General features: G+C 38.3%; 1 non-coding gene across 1 annotated transcript; it reads left to right on the forward strand.

The window, feature by feature from the left end:
- Positions 1 to 17,477: 17,477 nt before the first annotated feature.
- Positions 17,478 to 17,584, forward strand: LOC118625896. The gene has a single exon (XR_004958753.1). It is a non-coding gene; the product is annotated as a U6 spliceosomal RNA (small nuclear RNA).
- Positions 17,585 to 21,735: the final 4,151 nt, after the last annotated feature.

Raw genomic sequence — 21,735 nt, forward strand, 5'->3', positions numbered from 1 at the left:
GTGTACAATATCGTGTTATATGCAAATAATAACAGTTTCACTTTCTCCTTCCCAAATTGGATCCCTTTTATTTTTTTCTTCATGTCTGATTGCTGTGGCTAAGATGTCCAGTATTATGTTAAATAAGAGTGACAAAAGTGGGCATCCTTGTCTTGTTCCTGTTCTTAAAGGAAATGCTTTCAGTTTTTGCCCATTGAGTATAATGTTGACTATAGGTCTTTCATATATGGCCTTTATTATGTCGAGACATAATCCCTCTATTCCCACATTGCTGAGTGTTTTTATCAGAAATGGGTGCTGGATTTCATCGAATGCTTTTTCAGTATCTATTGATATGATCATATGGTTTTTATCTTTAACTTTTTTGTGTGGTGTATCACATTTATTGATTTGCAAATATTGTACCAGCCTTGCATCCCTGAAATGAATCCCATTGGTTATGGTGAAAATTTTTTTTAATCTATTGCTGGATCCAATTTGCTAATATTTTGTTAAGGATTTTGGCATCTATGTTTATCAAGGATATTGGCCTGTAGTTTTCTTTTTTTTTGTAGTGTCTTTATCTGGTTTTGGAATTAGAATTATGCTGGCCTTATAAAACAAGTTTGGAAGTCTTCCTTCTTCTTGAATTCTTAGGAATAATTTGAGGAGAATGGGTGTTAGATCTTCTTTGAATGTTCGGTAAAACTTCCCTGTAAAGCTGTCTGGGCCGAGGCTTTTGTTTGCTGGGAGAGTCTTGATTACATCTTCAATTTCCTTAGCCACTGAAATCAAAACAGTCTGGTACTGACACAAGAACAGGCATATAGATCAATGTAACAGAACAGAGAACCCGGAAATTGACCCAAGACATTATGCTCAATTAACATTAGACAAAGGTGGCAAGAGCATACAATGGAGTCAAGTCAGCCTCTCTAATAAATGGTGTAGGGAAAACTGGACAGCTACATAAAAAAAAAAAAAATGGAACTTGACCACTAACTTACACCATACACAAGAATAAACTCAAAATGGATAAAAGACTTAAATGTGACTCATGATTTCATAAAAATCCTAGAAGAAAATGTAAGCAACAAAATTTCAGACATCATATGCAGCAGAATTTTCACTGATACAACACCTAAAGCAAGAGAAACAAAGGAAAAAATTAATACATGGAACTACATCAAATTAAAAAGCTTTTGCACAGCAAAAGAAACAACCATCAAAATGGAAAGAGAACCCACTATATGGGAGAGCATAATTGTCAACGATACATCAGATAAGGGCTTTATTTCCAAAATATATGGAGTACTCATACAACTCAATAAAAGAAAGACAAAGAACCCAATTAAAAATGGGCAGAGGACCTAAATAGACACCTCTCCAAACAGGACATACAGATGGCCAAGAGACATGAAAAAATGTTCAACATCACTAATTATCAGAGAGATGCAAATTAAAATGACTACGAGGTATCATCTCACACCTGCCAGAATGGCTGCCATCAACAAATCATCAAACAACAAGTTTTGGCAAGGGTGTGGAGAAAAGGGGACCATAGTACACTGCTGGTGGGAATGCAGACTGGTGCAGCCACTAAGGAAAACAATATGGTGTTTCCTCAAAAAATTAAAAATTGATCTGTCATTTGACCCAGTGATCCCACTTTTAGGAATATACACTAAGAAGCCTGAAACACCAATTAGAAAGAGTATATGTACCCCTATGTTCATAGCAGCACTATTTACAATTGCTAAGATTTGGAAACAGCCCAAATGTCCATCAATAGACGAGTGGATAAAAAAGCTGTGGTACATATACACAATGGAACACTATGCAGCTGTAAGAAAGAGAGATTTCTTATCCTTTGAGATGACATGGAGGGACCTGTAGAGTATTATGCTAAGCTAAATAAGCCAATCAAAGAAAGACAAATACTACATGATCTCACTTATTTGTGGAATATAATGAACAAAATAAGCTGGTGAACAAAATAGACCCAGAGACATAGAAAGAGTATGATTCAGACTGATGAACCTCAGAGGAGGGGGGTGGGGGGGATGAATGAGATAAACCAAATAGCTTACATGCATGTATGCATAACCAATAGACAAAGACAACAATGCTGGGGGAGTGGGGAGAGGATGGGGAGGAGGTATGTGTGGGGGGGAAGGAGAAACATCTGTAACAAAAATAAAGTAATAAAAATGAAAAAAGAAAATAAAAAAGAAAGTGCATTGCCTGAATCTATTCAAAAGGTTAGTCCCTGAACCATAACTAGCAGTGATTCTCCTTGCTGATTTATGGGGCTCATTTTGAATTGGGTGCTGTTCTTGCATGAAGCTTCTTCATTGTTCCAAAGAGGTTTCTAGTTCTTTTTTCTATTTGGTAGAGTTCAGAGAGGCCTGGAGTGAATGTGCCCATGATAAGTCTGAATTTTCAATAAATGTTTTCTTTATAATTCTGGTTATTGGAAAATCTTTTAGGGAGAAGCAAGTTTAGAATTCAAACTGCATTTGGAAGTTTCATTATATTGATTAAAAAATAAGACCAATGGATAGTTAAGATTTTGTTTCCTTTTCTGTGCATGTGCCAAGTTCTTCACAGTGGCAACTGTAATGTCAAATTATTCTGGGTTAAATTATGCCATTTTGAAAGAGGCATATGAGTTAAAAGTATAATTCAAAAAGCATTAAGAAATCAGGTGTTTGACCCAGAGAGACCATAGACCTGGACTGAGACCACACCATGTGCACGCCAGAGTCAGAAAAATGGTGTTTCTACAATCTCGGGTTTCTGCAGTATAAACAAAGGCCAGCCATCACTAATGGTGGGATTGAGAAACCCGTAGCTCCAGGCAGATGAAACTAAAAAAAAAAAAAAAAAAAAACAAAAAACTTCTCAGGGGCACAAAGACAAGGCTGAAGAAACCTTGTAAGGTTTTGAAGGATGACTCAAGGCAAAGTTTATCTGGAAGATGCCAATCTGATGAGAATGTCTGAGCTCCTCAGCCTTTGGATATAACTCTTAAATATAAACCCATCGGGGTTATGTCCGTGGTGCTCCTGGGCCTCATCTGCCTGACCCAGTTCTAATAAATCAAAGACCTTTCTTCCTTAGTAGTTAGAACAGGTCCATTCAGGAAAAAGCAGAGACCAAATATCAAATTTCTGCTCAGGCATATTGACATTGGAAATTTGCCACATAGGTTTACACTCTAAATTTCCAATATCCGAATTAAAATGTGACAAAAGGAGAAATTTATTTGGTCAAGGAGAGAATTATAACCATACATGAAGATAAATATCAGGGTACCCACATTTTGCTTTCCAGGCTACCTGAATCGCAGTTACCATGTCCTCTTGCTTTGAATTTGTCTTAGTTCTGAGTGGTGTAAGCTTCATTGTGTTTGACATAAGTGGGGAAAAGAATGGGAGTGAATCTTAGTATCTCAACCTAAAGACTTGTGGAGCAATTATTTTTTTAATCTGAGTGCTACTGCAATGCACTCTTGAAAGATGTATTTTTCTGTGTCTGTGATCTACTTGGACTCGGGACTACGTGGCTTGCTCCTGGCTCACATGTCAAGGCCAGACCTCGCTGGCTTCCAGGGTAGGAATGGGAAGGTTAACTTCACTATTCTCCAAACTGCACACATAGAACAGCCATTACCTTGCCAGTTATATGCTATAAGTCTGAGCTGGCAGACTTGAGAGCAGAGTTTTGGGCCCCCTTGACCAGACTACTCCAGGTGGCCCAGTGGTCAGCATATCTCTGCATTGCTGCACTAAGGGTGAGGCCAGGGGGCTCCAGTCCATTTCCTCTTCACTCCTTGTGACCTTGAAGTTACCAAAGGAAAAAGGAAATAATCAAGCCCCCACTGAGTGACTGTTGCTTTCCTAGTTTCCCACAGTGAAGAGGCAAATTCTACACTTGGCTTCTTGGGATGTTTATTTGACAAGAATGAAACCAGTTTCCTAAATAGCTATGATTTTCCACAAGGGAAGAAACAGCGACAATTTATGAAGAGGACTTATTAACCTATTGTCATAGATGTTCTTAGGGGCGAAGAGACAAACAGCTGTCAAAAACCAAGCATATCTGCTTTGAAACCAATGGTCCTCACAGTAATCCCACTGCGGGCCCTGTCCAGGGGTGGGAGGCGTGAAGACCTAGGCCAGGATTAATTCCGGCTGCTCTCGTCTACACCTGGAAAAAAGGAGCACAGTTGTGTCTCAGTGGATGGGTGATGGGCCCCAGAGCCAGGGAGCTTGAATTTGGAGCCATCACCACTCCCTCAGATCTTGGATTAGGTATTTGATTGTAAAACTTCCATTTTTTTCGTCTCTAAATGAGTATAACAATAGTGCCAATGTCATAGATTTTTGTCTACAAAATTAATGAAGCAATTCATGTTTCCATCCCTTGCATATAGAAAGTGTTTATCAAACCTTTGCTGTTATTACTTACAAAGTTTTGGCATCCCCAAGACTATTCTCACTTTTTTTTTTTTTATCCTCACCCGAGGACATTTTTCCATTTTTTGTTCAGGTAGAGTGGGAGGGAGAGAGAGGAACAGAGAGGGAGAGAGAAACATCAATGCGAAAGGAACACATCGAGTGGCCGCCACCCGCACAACCGACCAGGGCTGGGGACAAACTGCAACCAAGGTACGTGCCCCTAGCGGGAACCGAACCCGGGTCTCTCAGGACCTCAGGCCGACGCTCTAACCGCTGAACCAAACCGGCCAGGGCAAGACTATTCTCACTTTTGACACCAACTGCAAGTTTGAGCATCCCCAGGACTACCCTCAGTTTCAATTATTGACTAGGACTCACAGAACTCAGAAAAGCTATTATGCTCATGGGTATTGGTTATTACAGTGGGATACAGGTGAAAATTGGCCAAGGAAAGAGGTGGGCAGGGCAGGGTCCTGGGGAGCTCCAGGTGCAGGAGTTCTTGTCCTCTCCCGGCGGAGTTGTGCAACAGTGTCTGTTTCTCTGGTAACTGTGTGTGGCAATACACATAGTGTTGTCAGCCAGAGAAGCTTACTTGAGCTTAACTGTCCAGAGTTTTTATTGAGGCTCAGTCACACAAACATGACTGACTAGCTACATCATTGAATTTAGCCTCCAGCCCCTCCAGGAATCAAGCCGATACTGTCTGGCTAAAGGGCCAGTACGTTGTTAGCATAGACTGTCTGGTGTGGCCCAAGGCACCAGGTAAACAAAAGCACTCATCAAGCAGGATATTCCAAGGGTTTAAAGGTTGCCTCTCAGGAGCTGAAAACACAGCCCAAATCTCTCTTAGGGCAAAATTAATCCTTGACTGCAAACTATTGATAATCAGACTTCTTCTGCACTATACATAAATCATTAAAACAAGATTTCAAAGCCAATTAATTGGTTCTCCTTTTAAAAATCATGTTTTGAGCACTTACCAAGATCCATACACCCTGACGGGCAATGGAGATGAAAGGCTCAATAAGCCAATACCTCCGTTCATGAGAGAGTGGGAGGAACAAGTGTTTAGACGAATAATTCCAGTGCTACCCACCAAAATATCCTTGGATCCCTACAAAGAAAATATGTAATTTTTCTTGGAATTGTAAGAAAAATCTCGATTATTTTTCTTTGGGAGAATTTTATTCTGATGTTATTACCCTGAAAATTAGATCTTTCTATCTTAAAAAAAAGTCTTAACTCTGAATTGCATTCTTAGTCTATAAATGAGGACTGATAGCAATACTCCAGTGATTGAAATGGGTAGTCACAACTTCTCAAAGCTTCTCACTTTGTGCTTCATCCATTCAAGGATAAGTGACTAACCCCTATGCTTCACCTCCCAGGAATTCTGTCAGTTTCTTAGAAGGTTTCTGCAGGAGTGTCCTTTGCTTCTGTCCTGGGCTGTGACTCAGGGATAATACAGGAAGAAGAAGTACTTGTCACATGTTTAGAAGAAAGTGCACAAAGCAAATAGTTGCTCATTTGTGTGTGTGTGTATTATTATTATTATTATTTTTGTTTTTAATCCTCACCCAAGGATTTTTTTTTTTATTTCTCTTCGGAGAGAGTGGGAGGGAAAGAGAAAAAAACATTGACATGAGAGAGACACGTCAACTTGTTGCTTTCCACAGGACCCCAACCAGGGCCAGGGATGAACTGCAACTGAGGTATGTGCCTTGACTGGAATCAAACTCGAGACTCGTTGGTCTGCGGGCCAACGCTCTACCACTGAGCCAAACCGGCCAGGGCGGTTGCTCACTTTGTCTTTTAACTATGTGGATCAAGGATCAGCAAACCCTTTCTGTGAAGGTCCACCACATAGTAGATATTTGAGGCTTTGCAGGCCAGATGGTTTCTGTTGCAACTACTCCACTCTGCCCTGCTGGTGTGAAAGCAGCCATCTGCTGCAACACCTGGAGGAACAGTGCAGCTACGTTCTAAGAAAACTTTATTTGCACAAATGGAAACAGCCAAATGCAACTGTGAGCTCCGGTTTGCAGATTCCTAACCCGGGTCATTCATTATCACAGGAGTGTTGTGGATTTACCTGATGTAGAGATACTGAGGAGTAAGGAGTTTTCTAATTTAACGGAGAAACATAAGTAAGGTCATCAGCTTACAATTCAATGTGCCAAAATGAAATGGGATTCAAGGTATATGAGTGAAAAGAATGACTAAGACAAAGATGCCAAGACCATCTTTTGACCCACTCTGCCAAGCTCTGCCCTTTCTCCTAACTCCTTGTGAAACGCCTGAGAAGTCTCCGAGGCTCTGGCTAGGCCTCCAGGAAGGAATGGAGGACTTGAGAGCTAAGGTTTATCGCTGTGGTATGAAATGTGTTGGGTCTTCTGATTATAGGAGGGTGTATCTGACGCTGTATCTCTACAACAGGAAGGAAAGTGGAAAATGGATCATAAATTTGGTCACCATATCAGGTGTTATAAACACTCCTACTTGCCTGTCTACCCAAAATCCTTTTTCCTTCTTTCTTCCTTTCCAATGGAGAGTTGCTTTTGCTGGGGGAAGCAAAGTACTCAAACGAAAAGGTATTTGATTTCCCAAGCTACCCTTTTGACTGGAAGTGACTCACGTGAGACAGCTTGGCCACTGGGATATGAGCAAATGGCCACTGGCAGGGTTCCAGGAATGCTGTTTTCCTTGTTCAGAAGAGACAGCCTAGCGGGCAGGCAAGCCGGTCTCACGCTGCCCTTCCTCCTCCCGGCTAAGAACACCGATAGGATGTCTGCAGACGGGCGACCACCTTGTAATCGTGAAAATCAGACACCATGGAAGATGGAGCAGAAACTAAGAGGAACCTCAATCTTTGATGGTTTCCTTAATGCTTAGAATGCTTTCTTCTGGACTTCTAATTTATTTGAGAAACGAAACATTATTGCTTGATGCACTACTGGTGGGTTTTCATTAAATTTAGCCCAATACACATTAATTGTATTAACTGGCTTCAAAGTTTTCAGGGCCATGAAAATCAGTGTTGAAATGCTAATAAGAACAAAGTATAAAATCTTGACTTGGCTTTGTGTAGTGTAGACACTAGAGTTAAAAGCAAGACAGGTCTGGCCAGTGTGGCTTAGTGGTTGAGCATCAACCCATGTATCAAGAGGTCCCCGTTCGCTTCCTGGTCAGGACACATGCCCAGGTTGTGGGCCCGATCCCCAGTGGAGGGTATGCAGGAGGTGGCCAGTCCATGTTCTCTCTCATCAATATTTCTCTCTCTCTCTCTCTTACTTCCCCTCTCTCTAAAATCAATATATATATATATATACATATATATACATATATATGTATATATTTTAAAGCAAGACAGTACTGGATTAATCTGTGCTCTGGTTCAGGTTCTGTTACTCTTCATCATCTCACTAGCTACAGTTTTAGGAATCTTACTGGCTCTAAGAAAGGCATCTATTGGTGGTCCCACTGAGAAGTCTGGTTTGCTAAACACGATCAAGGCTCTCCGTGCTTAGTACAAGCAGTTTCACAAAAACTCAGGAAAAAAAAATCTCAGTGTTTGTGAATTAATACACAGACTCCAGGAATGTTCCCACATTTTTGGTTGTTATCTATAAAGTTCCTCAAGTTAACCATTTTATATAAAAGAAAAACATTTTTTAAAAGTTTTAATTATCCATTTTCAGTTCTCTACCCAGCTTTATAAATAAATTCTATTGAAACCACGTTTATGATGAGCAATTCTTTAAAAATTTGCTCTTAAAAGCCTTTTGCCATTAATATTTCAGTTAATTAAAAATGCATTATGCCTTAATCCTTTGTTAAATGCACAACAGAATAAAACAGCATATGATATTGAAGTTGGAAGTTTCTTTGGAATTAGCTGGTTGGGCTTACAATTGATGGTTTATTAATGTAAACCTAGTGGGGGGTAAGCCAAAGAACATTTCATGTTCTGATGTTTGCAAAAGAGATCAAATTTACAAGGGCATTATTTTTTTCCTACTGAATTCCTAAATGTTACTATTAAAAGACATAGTATATGTGTAATACAAACATGTGTATCCCAAGGGGCAGTTCAAAAAGATTGCTAAACATGGAAAGTTTATGGAGGAATCCAAAGTCAAATTAATATCCCAGAGTTTGGATACTTAACTTGGATTTTGGAAATGTTTTTCTCAGATTAAAAAAGAGTTTTGGTGTGGGGCCCCATACGGAAAACATGCATAATTTATTTAGAAGACCAAAGCAAAAGGGAATTCACAGTTTGAAATATGTATAATTAGGCTATTATTAAATGACTAGTTTGTTTTTGCTTTAAAATTATTGTCTTCAGAGTTTCCACGCACTCTCCAGTACTATTCACGGATTCAAAAGTTTAGGAAGTATCTTTTTAATAGTCCTGAAAAATTTTTTTATTTATTTTTATATGCAATACAATTCAATGAAATATTTTTTACCATCTTTTCAATACAATATACAACAGCGGAAATCTTTCTATCCCTCCCCTTATTATGACTCTCTACTTTATAAATTATGTTTAAATAAGGCCACAGAATCAGTGAAATTGACTGAGTGAAGTGGCTTGGTTGGCTACCTAAGTAAATGAATCAGTTCTTTGTAAAATCATCATATAAAATCATTCACTCAAGAAATATTTTCTAAACATTTTTGTATGTTGAATCCAGTGGCTCTCCACTGAGGATCCAATATCTGATTCCAGGAGCTAGACAGCTAGAGTTCTATAAAGATTCCAAAACATGTCATTAGTCTTATAACACATCACAAGAAGCACAACATATCTTCAGCAGAGATTAAACCTTCAACTCATCTTCTTCCCACATTTTATTAAATTACAAACAAACAAACAAAATGCATTTATGCAAAGCAGAAGTAGAAAACTTTGCTCATAATATCTAAAAATTCTGTGTAATACATTCCAGTGAATAAACGTGTATTTTAACTTCTCCCATGATCATAAGGAAATGGAAGTAATTACATATTCAAGTGTAAGAACTAGTCTTGAGAATAAAATACTGAAGACACAAGAAAGTTTAGATCATAGACAGTTGTGATAGCAACTAAATTTTGGTTTCTACACTCCCATATGCCTTTCTTTCTTCTACATATATCTGTACATTGTATAATTATATATACTCAAATCATACAGTGATTCTTTATGAGATTAGATATTCTATTAAATGCCCACAGAAGCAAATTATACCTATAAAAAACAGTTTATGTATTCATTCTTTGGACATAAATGCTAAAAGAGTCTTTTTTTCAAAGAACTAAGCCAAGAATATAAAATATGTTATTCTGTGCTTATGATCCCGGAAATCTATTTGATCTAATGCACTATAGACTAATGTCTCCTCTAATTGTTCAAACTTGAGTACAGGAATGCACTACATAAGCAAAGTGTCTTATGACTGAGCATAGAATACAGTTGAAAAAACGAAATCAAATATAACTGAACAAATGTTAACTGGACACATATTTAATGGTATGCATAATTACATTATTACTGCATACTAGTTAGATTTAAATGCTTAGCAGTTCATGTAAAGGGCAATAATTAGCATTACTTCTAAAAAGTCAAACCTAGCATTTGGAGGTCAACTGAGAAAATGAAAGGAGGGAGGGGACTAGGTGGTGCTTGAAGCTGTCTTGAGGTTCCTCTGAAGATCTCTAGACTCAATTCCCGGTGGCGTCCACTTTCTCCCTTCTCTCGACTGAGAGCACCCAGGGAGATTGTGCTTCATCACTGCTGGCTGAAGGCTCTTTCTCTCCACCATGTGCGAAGAGACAAAGCAGGGAGTGGAGAAATGAATGTGGGGAAGGTATTGAGACAAAGGAGATGAGATGAGAACAAGAAAAGTAAGCAAAATAGGACAGATACTAACATAGGCCGGTCCTGGATTATGAGTAGCAAGAGAAAGTATATTCAGAGAGAGTCAGCACTGTGTGTAAATATTATTCTTGAATGAAAATATTATTGCATTTGACCTTTATCCTTTACATAACTACTGTTTGCTCCCTTTAGATTACCTTAATAATATAAAAATATTCAAAATTTAAATCATTTTTAAAGCTGATTTTTAACTTTCTTAAGTTTTCAAAATGATGTTGTTTTCCTATTAGCTGCAGGTTGGATTTTTAAAGCTATGTAAACTTGCCCTGGCCCATTTGGCTCAGCGGTTAGAGCATCGGCCTGTGGTCCAGAGAGACCCTGGTTCGGTTCCCTCTAAGGGCACGTACCTCGGTTGCAGTTTGTCTCCGGCCACTCGATGTGCCCCTTTCATGTCGATGTTTCTCTCTCTCTCTCTCCCCCTTCCACTCTATCTGAACAAAATATCAAAAAATGGCCTTGGGTGAGGATTAAACACAAACAAACAAACAAAATAAATAAAAAAATAAAGCTATGTAAACTAGCCTTTTAGGTCCTGCCAAAGTTTTAAAATAAAAAAACTAAACTGAAATCCCAATTCAAATGTTTCACACTTTATGCTGGTAGATCTTGTTACATTTGTAGACTCAGAAACATAAATGTTTAATAAGCATGTGTTGATAGAATGATCTAATCTTTGCCATTCATCAAACTTTGTTTAAAAAGAGCACTGGTGATTTATACTACAGTGTAAATATTAAAAATGGGCAGCAGCAAAGTAATTACAAATTAAAAATAAGAGTAAGAATCCTTTCAGATTGAAATTAGGAAGGACCAAATTGTAAAAGATAAGCTGAGTCATCGATACCACAGTCCCAAAGCAAGTCAGTAAATATGTGATTAATAGAGCATGTAAAATACAATCAAGGTGACCTCAAGAAAGCAGGACTAAAGTGTGTTTTCTAACTAAGAAAGCTTAAATCAAAATAATTGTACTGCATTCCATTTGAGAAAGAATAAGTTAATATGGTATATTCAATGCCCTGAAATCTGCAAGTCTTATGTCCTAATATAGGTGAAGTTTCTGCAAAGCCTTTTCAGCAGGTTCTTCTCAGTTCCCACAGGCATCTCCAGAAATATTATTGTTTGAAAAGTATGTCACACGTGCCCTTTCTGTTTGGTATCTTAAAAAGTCTCAGTCTGGAGATAAGGACGTATGTTCCAAGTATGGGCCCTTTATTCATTCTGGACTTCATTTTTCCATCTGTAAAATGGGAGTGTAGAGCCAAAGTCACAAAGACACCTTCCAGAGGTGCTACCTCTCCTTTTCTGTAGGCTTGAAACTGCCTTCCTTTCCTTACTGCCAACTTTTCTATTTTCCTAGTATCTGGCTATTATGAATGCATCTAATTAATTCATAACAAAAGTGGTTGTTAAATATTAGATGAGGCCCAGCCTGTGGCTCAGTAGATTGAGTGTCATCCCATAGACTAGAGGTCCTGGTTTGATTCCCTGTCAGGGCACATGCCCAGGTTGCGGGCTCGATCCCCAATTGGGGGCATGCAAGAGGCAGCTGATCAACGTATCTGTCTCACAGCAATGTTTCTATCTCTCTCTCCCTTCCTCTCTAGCTAAAAAATCAATGAAAACATGTTTAAAATACAGATATATTGGATGAATACTTGCAATGTGCCAAGAAGCACTTAATCTTCTCAATAGACCAATGACATTGTTTCATAGCAATAAATATTCACCTAAATCATTCCTACATTGTATCACAACACTATTCCATATTCTTAAATGCCCAGATGTTGACCAGTTAATCTGTTTTCAATATTATAATACTAGAAGGATAAATATTGACATACACTGGGTGGAATAAAAGTATGTTTACAGTTTTGAGTATGCAAAACAGAGCTTATTCTTGTATTATATTTATTAATTATTGTATTATTTTTTATACAATCAATTGTAAACCTTCTTTTGTCCTGCCTTGCATATAAAACAATGTGATAATAAATATTAGGTATCATTCATTCATTCAACAAATATTTATTGAGTGCCTGCTATGTGCCAAGCACTGGAGTTATGAAGCTGGTCAACAAATTCTATCCTTTGGATTCAAGGACCTTACAGTGCACTGGAAAATATAAGAAAGTAAACAGAAAATTGCATTACAGAGTGCATACATAACAGGGGTACAAAAAGGCTTCCTGGAGTGGAGCCCTGGAGACGAGCAACAGCTGCTGGGAATGTGTGGCAGGTTCCAGAGAGAAGAAAGGGGGGGCGTTACAGAAACTGAAAGATCTACAATAGAGCTAATGTGTTTTATGATGTGCTAGTGACAATCCATTTGTCAGTTATAAAAGCAATTTTGTTGGTCATGGCCAATATTTCATGTAAAATGAGGTAGAATGGAACATATCAGAGTGCATCACTGTACAAAGGTCAAATTTTGTTTTAAAAACTTGTGTTTTGTTAATGTGTGTGAATCAAGTTAAAAAATATTTAAGAAACACTGAGCAAGAATGTCAAGGGTATGTAGGGAAGGCAGCTTCGGGAGTGTCAACCAAGAAGAGCCAGAGACTGCTTGGTGGCTATTGCAGTAATGCATAAAAGATCGAGAAGGTCCATCCTAGGAAAGTAGCAGTGGGGATGGAGAGAGAGCCCACTTAAGTTTAACCCTCAATATAGAAAGGTACCAGTCTGTACTGTTGCATAATTCCCTCCAGCAATAAGCAGTAGGTGATGTGTAAGGCAGAGGAGGCAGAATGACTGACCTGCACTTGCAATGTTTACTAGTGAGCAGAATGGGATGACAGTGGGCTTGGGACAAAGAGAGTGATAGAAATGTTAGACAGTGAAATCTAACCTGGTTTAAAAAAGATATGAAATCTGCCCTGGCCGGTTTGGCTCAGCTGTTAGACCATCGGCCTGCTGTCCAGGGAGACGGGGTCCAGTTCCCGCTAAGGGCACGTACCTCGGTTGCACTTTGTCCTCATCCCTGGTTGGGTTGTGCAGGTGGCAGCTACTCAGTGTGTCCCTTTCACATTGATGTTTCTCCTCTCTCTCTCCCTCCCACTCTATCTTGAACAAAAAATGGAAAAGTGTCCTAGGGTGAGGATAAAAAAAATTTTAAAAAGATATGAAATCCATAAGTTGAGTTAAACAAAAAATAGTGAAAACAAGACGCCCATCAAAATAGCTAAACTTCAAAAGACTAGCAATTCCCAAATGTTGGTGAGAATATGGAGCAGGTGAACTCTCATATACTGCTGGAGGAAGTAAAACTCGGTTGGCAGTATCTACCAAAGCTGACCGTATACATAGCTATGAACCAACTATTCATCTCCTTGGTACTCCTCTCCTCCAAAGAGAAAAACATGCATTTGCCCCAATGACTTGGACAAGAGTGTTCTTAGCAGCCTTATCCATAATAATAAAAAACTGAGAGCAACTTAAAGTTCACCAATATTAGAATAATAAATTGTGATGCATTTATAGATTAAAATATTATACTTTCCTTTGAAAAAATGGGTTAATCTCCCAAAAAAATGAAAGCAGACACACAAGAGTACATACTGCATAATTCCATCTTTGGAAGACTGAAAGAGATAAAGCTAATCTGAGGGAAATCACAATAGTGGTTACCATTGATAAAGGCCAGTAATGGGCTGGTAGAGACTCAGAAGATGTTAGGAGCTGAAAATGTCCTGTTTCTTGATCTGGAAGGTGATTTACATGAGTGTGTTCACTATGTGAAAAGTCATCAGGCTTTATGTCTATAATTTTTTATTATGAAATGTGTTTTATTTCAGTTTTCTAAAAAGTAGAGGGTCAACAGAGAATAAATATTGTGTTAGAATAAATTTTAGCATAAGTACAATTTCTGGTTCCACAGACAGACATCTAAACTACCCAAAGTTAAGTTTCTCATATACTTCAGTTCATGGCACAGTCGTCCAGGCAAGACCTCTTTCACATTTCATTTCATGTTATTTTTATTATCTTCATCCCCCATCTTTCTCCTCCCAGGAACCCATCCTTGTGTATTTAATACCTATCTTTTTAATTCACTGTCCATTCTTTTATGTAGTAATATGTATATCCTTAAAAAACTCATGGTTGTGGTATGTACCTGTGCTTTTAATATATAGACAAATACATATTATATGTAGGACACAAATGACACTGTGCTAATCATCTCATTTTGTTTCTTACATACTAGATTTAAATACTGTGATTTTAAGATACATTCATGCTATATGAAAATATAGCTAATTGGCTCTGCTTGCTGCCTGGCCTTCCACTGTGTGCATGCACGTCTCTCCCTCATCACCCCTGAGGGGCGTACAGGTTGCCTCCACAACCTGCACACGCTTCCTTACGGGTTAGTTAAGGACACTTTACAGGTTTTCATCTTTAGCATCAATTTTTTCCCAGAAAAATTCAGACATATTCCCATCAGGTTTTAGAATTCTTTTTAATTTTTTTTCTCTCCCAATTTGTTAAGCAAAAAACTATCAATACTACCTTTTTAAAATGTTATTAAATCATTGGGGTGACACTGGTTAATATGATTATAAAGGTTTTTCGAGTGTACATTTCTGTGATACATGATCTTATAATGCACTGTGTGCCCACCCCCCACAGTAGATCATCTTCCAGCACCTATATTTGGCCCTCTTTGCCCTTTAGTGCCCCTTTAGCCCCTTCCTTCTTGTAACCTCCATACTGTTGTCTCTGTCTATGGATTTCAGTTTCTATCCCTCATAAGAGGGAAATCATGATTCTTAGCTTTTTCTGAATGACTTATTTCACTTAGCATAATACTCTCAAGGTCCATCCATGTTGTCACAGTGGCAGTATTTCATTTTTTCTTATGGCTGGGTAGTTCACATCTTCTTTATCCAACCATCTATTGAAGGACACTTTGGTTGCTTCCATGTCTTGGCCACCGTGAATAATGCTGCAATGAACATAGGGTGCGTATATCTTTGTGAATAAATGTTTTCAATTTGGGGAGTTAGATAACCAAATGAGGAATTTCTAGGTCATATAGCAACTCAATTCCTAATTTTCTGAGGAAACTCCATACTGTTTTCCATAGTGGCTGTACCAGTGTACTTCCCACCAGCAGTGATGAGGCTCCTTTTTCTCCACAACCTCTCCAACACCTGTTATCACCTATCTTGTTGATAACAGCCATTCTTACAGATGTGAGGTGGTATCTTGTAGTTTTTATTTGAATTTCCCTAATAGCTAGTGAAGTTGAACATATTTTCATATATCTGTCGGCCATTTGTATGTCTTCTTGGGAGAAGTGTCTCTTCTCTGCGCATTTTTGAATTAGAGTGTTTGTTTGTTTGGTGTTGAGCTAAAGAAGTTCTCTCTATATTTTGGATATTAACAGTAAAAGTGTCATATTTTACAGATGACATCATTCTTTATACAGAAATCCTTAAAAATTCTACCTAAAAACTATTAGAAATATTAAACAAATACAGTAAATTTGCAGAATCCAAAATTGATGTACAAAAATCCACTGCATTCCTATATCCTAACAATGAAATTTCAGAAAAAGAAATGAAAAAGCAATTCCTTTTACAATTGCAACAAAAATAATGAAATACCTAGGAATAAACTTAAAGGATATGAAGGGCCTGTATACCGAAAACTACAAAGCTTTATTAAAAGAGATTGAAAAAGACACAATGAAATAAAAAGGTATTTTGTGTTCATGGATTGGAAGAATCAGCACAGTTAAAATGTCCATATTACTCAAAACAATATACAGATTTAATGCAAGCCCCACCAAAATCCCAATGACATTTTTTAAAAAATAAGTACAACCAAAAAATCATCAGAGTCATATGGAACCACAAAAGACCCTGAATAGTCAAAGCAATCCTGACCAACAACAACAACAAAAATGAAGCTAGAGGTATCACACTACCTGAATTCAAATTTTACTACAGAGCTATGATAATCAAAACATCATAGTATTGGCAGAAAAACAGACACACAGACTAACGGAACAGAACTGAGAGCTCAGAAATAAAACCACAAGTATATGGGCAAATAATTTTTGACAAAGGAGCCAAAAACCTACAATGGAGAAAAGAGAACCTATTTAATAGATGGTGCTGGGAAAATTGGAAAGCCACGTGCAAAAGAATGAAACTAGACTAACTTGTCCCCAGGTACAAATATTAATTCAAAATGGATCAAAGACCTAAATATAAGATCTGAAACAATAAATTACATAGAAGAAAATGTAGGTACTCAACTTATGGACCTTGGTCTTTGAGAACATTATATGAATTTGACGCCAAAGGCAAGTGAAGTAAAGTCAAAAACAAATTAATGGGACTATATCAAATTAAAAAGCTTCTGCCCAGCAAGAGAACCACCAGCAAAACAAAAAGGCAACCAACTGAATAGAAAAAGATATTTACAAAAAACAGCTCTGATAAGGGGTTAATATCAGTAGTCTTAACTTGCTTGTTTAAATAACTAGTAAGTTTCAACTTTTTAATGTTTTTTGTTGTTCATTTCTATTCTTCTTATTCAACTGCTTGTTCATGCTCTTTCAATTAATTTTATTCCAGTAGAGTGTGTGTGTGTGTGTTTTGCTCTGAAGAAATATTCATGCTCTGTTTGAGTAGCTCAGTTGGTTAGAGCATGGTCCTGATACACCAAGGTGTGGAGTTCAGTTCCCAGTCAAGGCACATATAAACATTCATATATTAGCAAATTTACCTGTGGTCAGATATTGCAGGTATTTTTCTCATTTTATTATTAGTCTTTCAAATGTGTTAATTATGGTGCTGCTGGTGGACATGAGGTACTTTGTTTTTTTAATTTGTTTGTTCTTTGGTTTGGGCTTTACAGCTCTCTTTTTATGGTTTTGTTTTTGAAGTTATGCTCAAGAGGAGCAAAAAAAAATCTTCTAAGTCAGTGATATGCTAAGAGGTGTAGTACGGGAGAGGGAAAGTGGGGTCAAGAGGAACATTAATTCCAGCCAGGAACACCAGGGAAGAAAGGAACCAACCAAACAAAAAGGAACTGTATTTGCAAAAAACTTTTTTGATGTTAGAACCTGCTGGAAATGTTTAAGATACACTAAAATAGTGCTTGCTTAAGCAGCATGTACACTAAAGTTAGAACGATACATAGAAGATTAGCATAGTCTCTGTGCAAAGATGACGTGCAGATTAGTGAAGCATTCCATATGGTTGGAAATAAAAAAGTATTTGGACCACAGCAAGAATTAATTAAATGACAACAATTGTTATGACAAAAAAGAAAAGATAAACCAGGACCATCGGGCTGATATCTTCTAAAATGTGCCCCATGGCAAAGAAAACAATAGTCAGCATAACTGCTGATGAAATATAGTCATTCCTTTTTTTTTTTTTTTTTTTTTTTTTTTTTTTATTGGTTTTAGAGAGAGAGGAAGAGAGAGAGAGAGAGAGAGAAATATCAATGAGAGAGAACATTGATTGGCCGCCTCCTGCATGCTCCCCACTGGGGATCAGGCCCACAACCTGGGCATGTGCCCTCACCGGGAATTGAACTGGCGACCTCTTGGTGCATGGGTCAATGCTCAACCACTGGGCCACACCAGCCAGGCACAGTCATTTCTTTTTCTAGATACTTTATTTAGCAATTTAAACTGTGCCTTGTTCCTAACACATCTAATAACATAGTGCAAGATAAAAAGTGTAGGTGAAGAAATTGTGAAAAAGGGAAAATTAGAGTAAGACAAAGAAGATAAAAATAAGGATAACATTGTCACACAAAATGTATATGTAAAAGTGCCGTACAAGTTGTGAAATAAGGGCAGGAATTTGAGCTGCCTAGCATCAAAAGCAAAAAGAGTTGAAACCTTTTTATGAAAGTTTCATGAAAATTACAATAATTCCTGATATTGAATTCTGAGAGAAATTTCTTCATTGAATAACCCTAAACAGAACAGTACCCCATAACCTAGTTGATAAAGCCCTCAGCAACATATAGATATATAAACAGTGCATAATATAAGCCCTCTGTGTAGGCAGTTACGGGAGTACTTCATACTTTTGTACCCACTGATTCTCATATAAAAAGGGCAGAAAATGTCTCCCTTTTTGATTAGCAAATTCTATTAGATAAGGGAAGACAGATGTTATGAACGTTCGTGATGTGTGGTTCAAAATCCATGGGCAATTTTTGGTTGCTTTGAGCTCCTGTAGTCAAGTGTCTGACGTTGCAGGGAGGGCTTGGGTAAGAATTCTGCAGTAAAAAAAGGACTTTCACATTAAACTCTGTAATTCCTTGCTGGCTTTTTATTTCTACCTGACATAAACTATCCTTTTTATAACTCTACAGGGTACTTAATGAACACTATTTTATTGTAATAATGATTGAAATACACGGTTGATTTGCTACTGACATGACTACTTTTCCTTCTATTAAGACTGGTTTTCAGTGTGTTTTCAAATAAGTCCACTGAGCAGTCAGGGTGATGAGGAGCGGATGAGGAGCGTGGCTTAGAGGCGGAGTTAACAGGAACAGAAGAGGAGGTGGCACGTTTTCATGGTCTCTTATTTTCATCCTGGAGCTCTTACAGGCACAGAAGTGGAGTGAGTGCACACTTCATGGAGCACAGTCAGCCTGGGCAAAGACTGTCCTGTATTTGGAATTCGTTTTGGAAGCAGAACAGAGGCGTGTTTTTCATTATGCCACATTGGATTTTTGCATTGGAGAGTATAATTACCAAACCCAGCCTTCAAACCACTGCAAAAACATCACATGCTTCTTACACACATTATTTTCTTTCAAACTAGCACTCAAGTGCCCACCAAGGGCCCTGCCCACAGTAGGGTTCGTTTAAAATTCTTTCAAACACAGTTGTAGCGTGGCTTTCATCCACAAAACAAGTATTATCAGCAGTTAAATCACAGGATTATCCATACTCGGCAGATAACTAGGTATGTTTAGTGTATGATAGTTATCATATTAAGACCCTGGGTCAGACTCACCCTGTGTATAAAACTGCCCTCCAGGAGGCAGGCTGTCAGTAATGCGCCACTGTCTCTTCTGAGCTTATAATGAACCCATGCTACAAATGTGAAGTTTGGGTCAATTCCGTTGGAAGTTTAACTTCTATTTAATTTCAAGCTTAGAATCAGTGCTAAGGAAAAATGAAAGGAAGAGGCAGACACCGTCTGCTGCTTCTGTGGCCGAAGTCTCGTGGGGGTCAGTGGAAAACTCTAAGCACCGGGCTCTCTGACAGTCCCCCTTCCTCGCTGCACGTCTCAGAAGCATGATTGTCCCTGCTCATCCCTGCAGGCTGCGGTGGCAGTTACTGGGGCTTCCTCAGCAGAAGCAGCGTCTTAACAAATTGCGTTCTAGCAGCTTAAAAGATTTAATACAGCATTTCGAAGAACCTCAGTCAAGAAGACTGGCAGTGGCGGGAAGGGAGCCATCTATCAGCTGGATCAGTGTGCAGTATATACCACTCATATAATGCAAGATCATTTTAGGTGACACATTAACAAACATTTATCGTTTTAATAGTTACATGTTTACAAAAATAATCACTTATATTTAAATAACATTGTGTCTAATATATATTAACTCATTTAATCCTCATAACTCAAGGAAGGGGGTAGGTAACATTGTGTCCCCTGTTACAAATGAGGAAACTAAGGCACAGAGAGATCAAGTGATTTGTCCCTGGTTATTTAGGAGGTTACAGGGAAAGTCTGGATCTGAACCTATACAGTCAGCCCCTCTTACATGTGGGAGATGAGTTCCAAGACCCCAGTGGGTGCCTGATAGTACCAAACCCTATATATGCCACATTTTTTTTTCTATACATACATACCTATAATAAAGTTTAATTTATCACTTAGGCATAGTAAAATGTTAACAACAGCAATAATGAAATAGAACAATTGTAACAATACTCTGTGATAAGTTATGCGAATGTGGCTCACTCTTGATCTCCAAATATCTCATTGTACTCTCTTGATCTCCAAATATCTCGGATGGTTTGAGATGGTAAAATGCCTGTGTGGGGAGATGAAGTGAGGTGAAGGACGTAGGCATTGTGATGTAGCATTAGGCTGCTACTGACCTTCTGATGATACTGAAGTAACCAACATGTTACTGCTTCTCTTTGGCATATTGGAGTTGCCAGCATCATTACTCTTCAGCTTTGGGGCTCTTAGTAAGTAAAATAATGGGCATTTGAACACAAGCACTGCGATACCACAACAGTTGACCTGATAACCAAGTCGGCTATTATGTGACTAATATGTGGGGAGCATATACAGTGTGGATACACTGAACAAACAGGCAGAGCCGGAGGGCACAAGATTTCATCATGCTACTCAGAATTGTGCAATTTAAAATGTTTGCATGTTTACTTCTGGACTTTTCTATTTGCTATTTTCAGATCATGGTTGACCACGGGTAACTGAAAGTACAAAAGCAAAACCTCGGATGAGGGGGGACCACTGTACAGTCTAGCTCCAGTGTCTACACAGTTGACCTCTCTCAAGTTATTTTGATGTTCACTGAGAGCATTATGCCCTAGTGTTCTAGAACATTCATTGTGAGTAATGAACTACCTTGTCACTCTGCATCTAGTGTAGTTACGTCTGTGTGCCATCTTTGGGTACATAGTGTACATCCTAGTGACTTCAGAATTGTCAAATCACTTTTTGCTTAATCCTTACATATAATCTTGTTGGAAAAGGCCATTTGGTTATGTTGTATAATGTCTACTAGAGAAATATATAACTTTATTTTATATAACTTTATTCAATTAGGGACTGAACGTGCGTGCCCCTCCCCTTCAGTTGGTTACTGACGTAACCAACACTTCACTGCTTCTCTTTGGCCTATTGGAGTTGCCAGCATCATTATATGTACATCCCCATGTATATGTTGAATAGTATTTGGAGACAGGGCTTTGGTTTGGTTGAGATCATAAGGGTGGAGTCCCCACGATAATATTGGTGCTTTTATTAGGAGAGCAAGAGCTCTAGGCTCTTGCTCTCACTCTTCCTGTCACGCGAGGACACAGCCATCTATGAACCAGGGAGTGGCTGGTGCCGTGACCTTGGACTTTCCAGCCTTCAGAGCTGTGAGAAATAAATGTTTCTTATTTAAGTCACCCTGTCTAACCATGGCAGACCAAACTGATGAAGACAATGGTCTATTATTGTATAAAAGACTACTGCAAAACTTAGTGGCTAAAACAACCAACATTTATTATCTTATCGTTTATGCAGATCAGAAATTTGGGAGATGCTGAGCTGAGCAGTGCAGGCTCAGGATTTCATAAGGTTGCAGTTAAGATGTTGACCTGGGCTGCAGTCATCTGAAGGCTTCACT

This window comes from Molossus molossus, unplaced genomic scaffold (assembly GCF_014108415.1).
Source record: "Molossus molossus isolate mMolMol1 unplaced genomic scaffold, mMolMol1.p scaffold_m16_p_11, whole genome shotgun sequence".
NCBI lineage: Eukaryota > Metazoa > Chordata > Mammalia > Chiroptera > Molossidae > Molossus > Molossus molossus.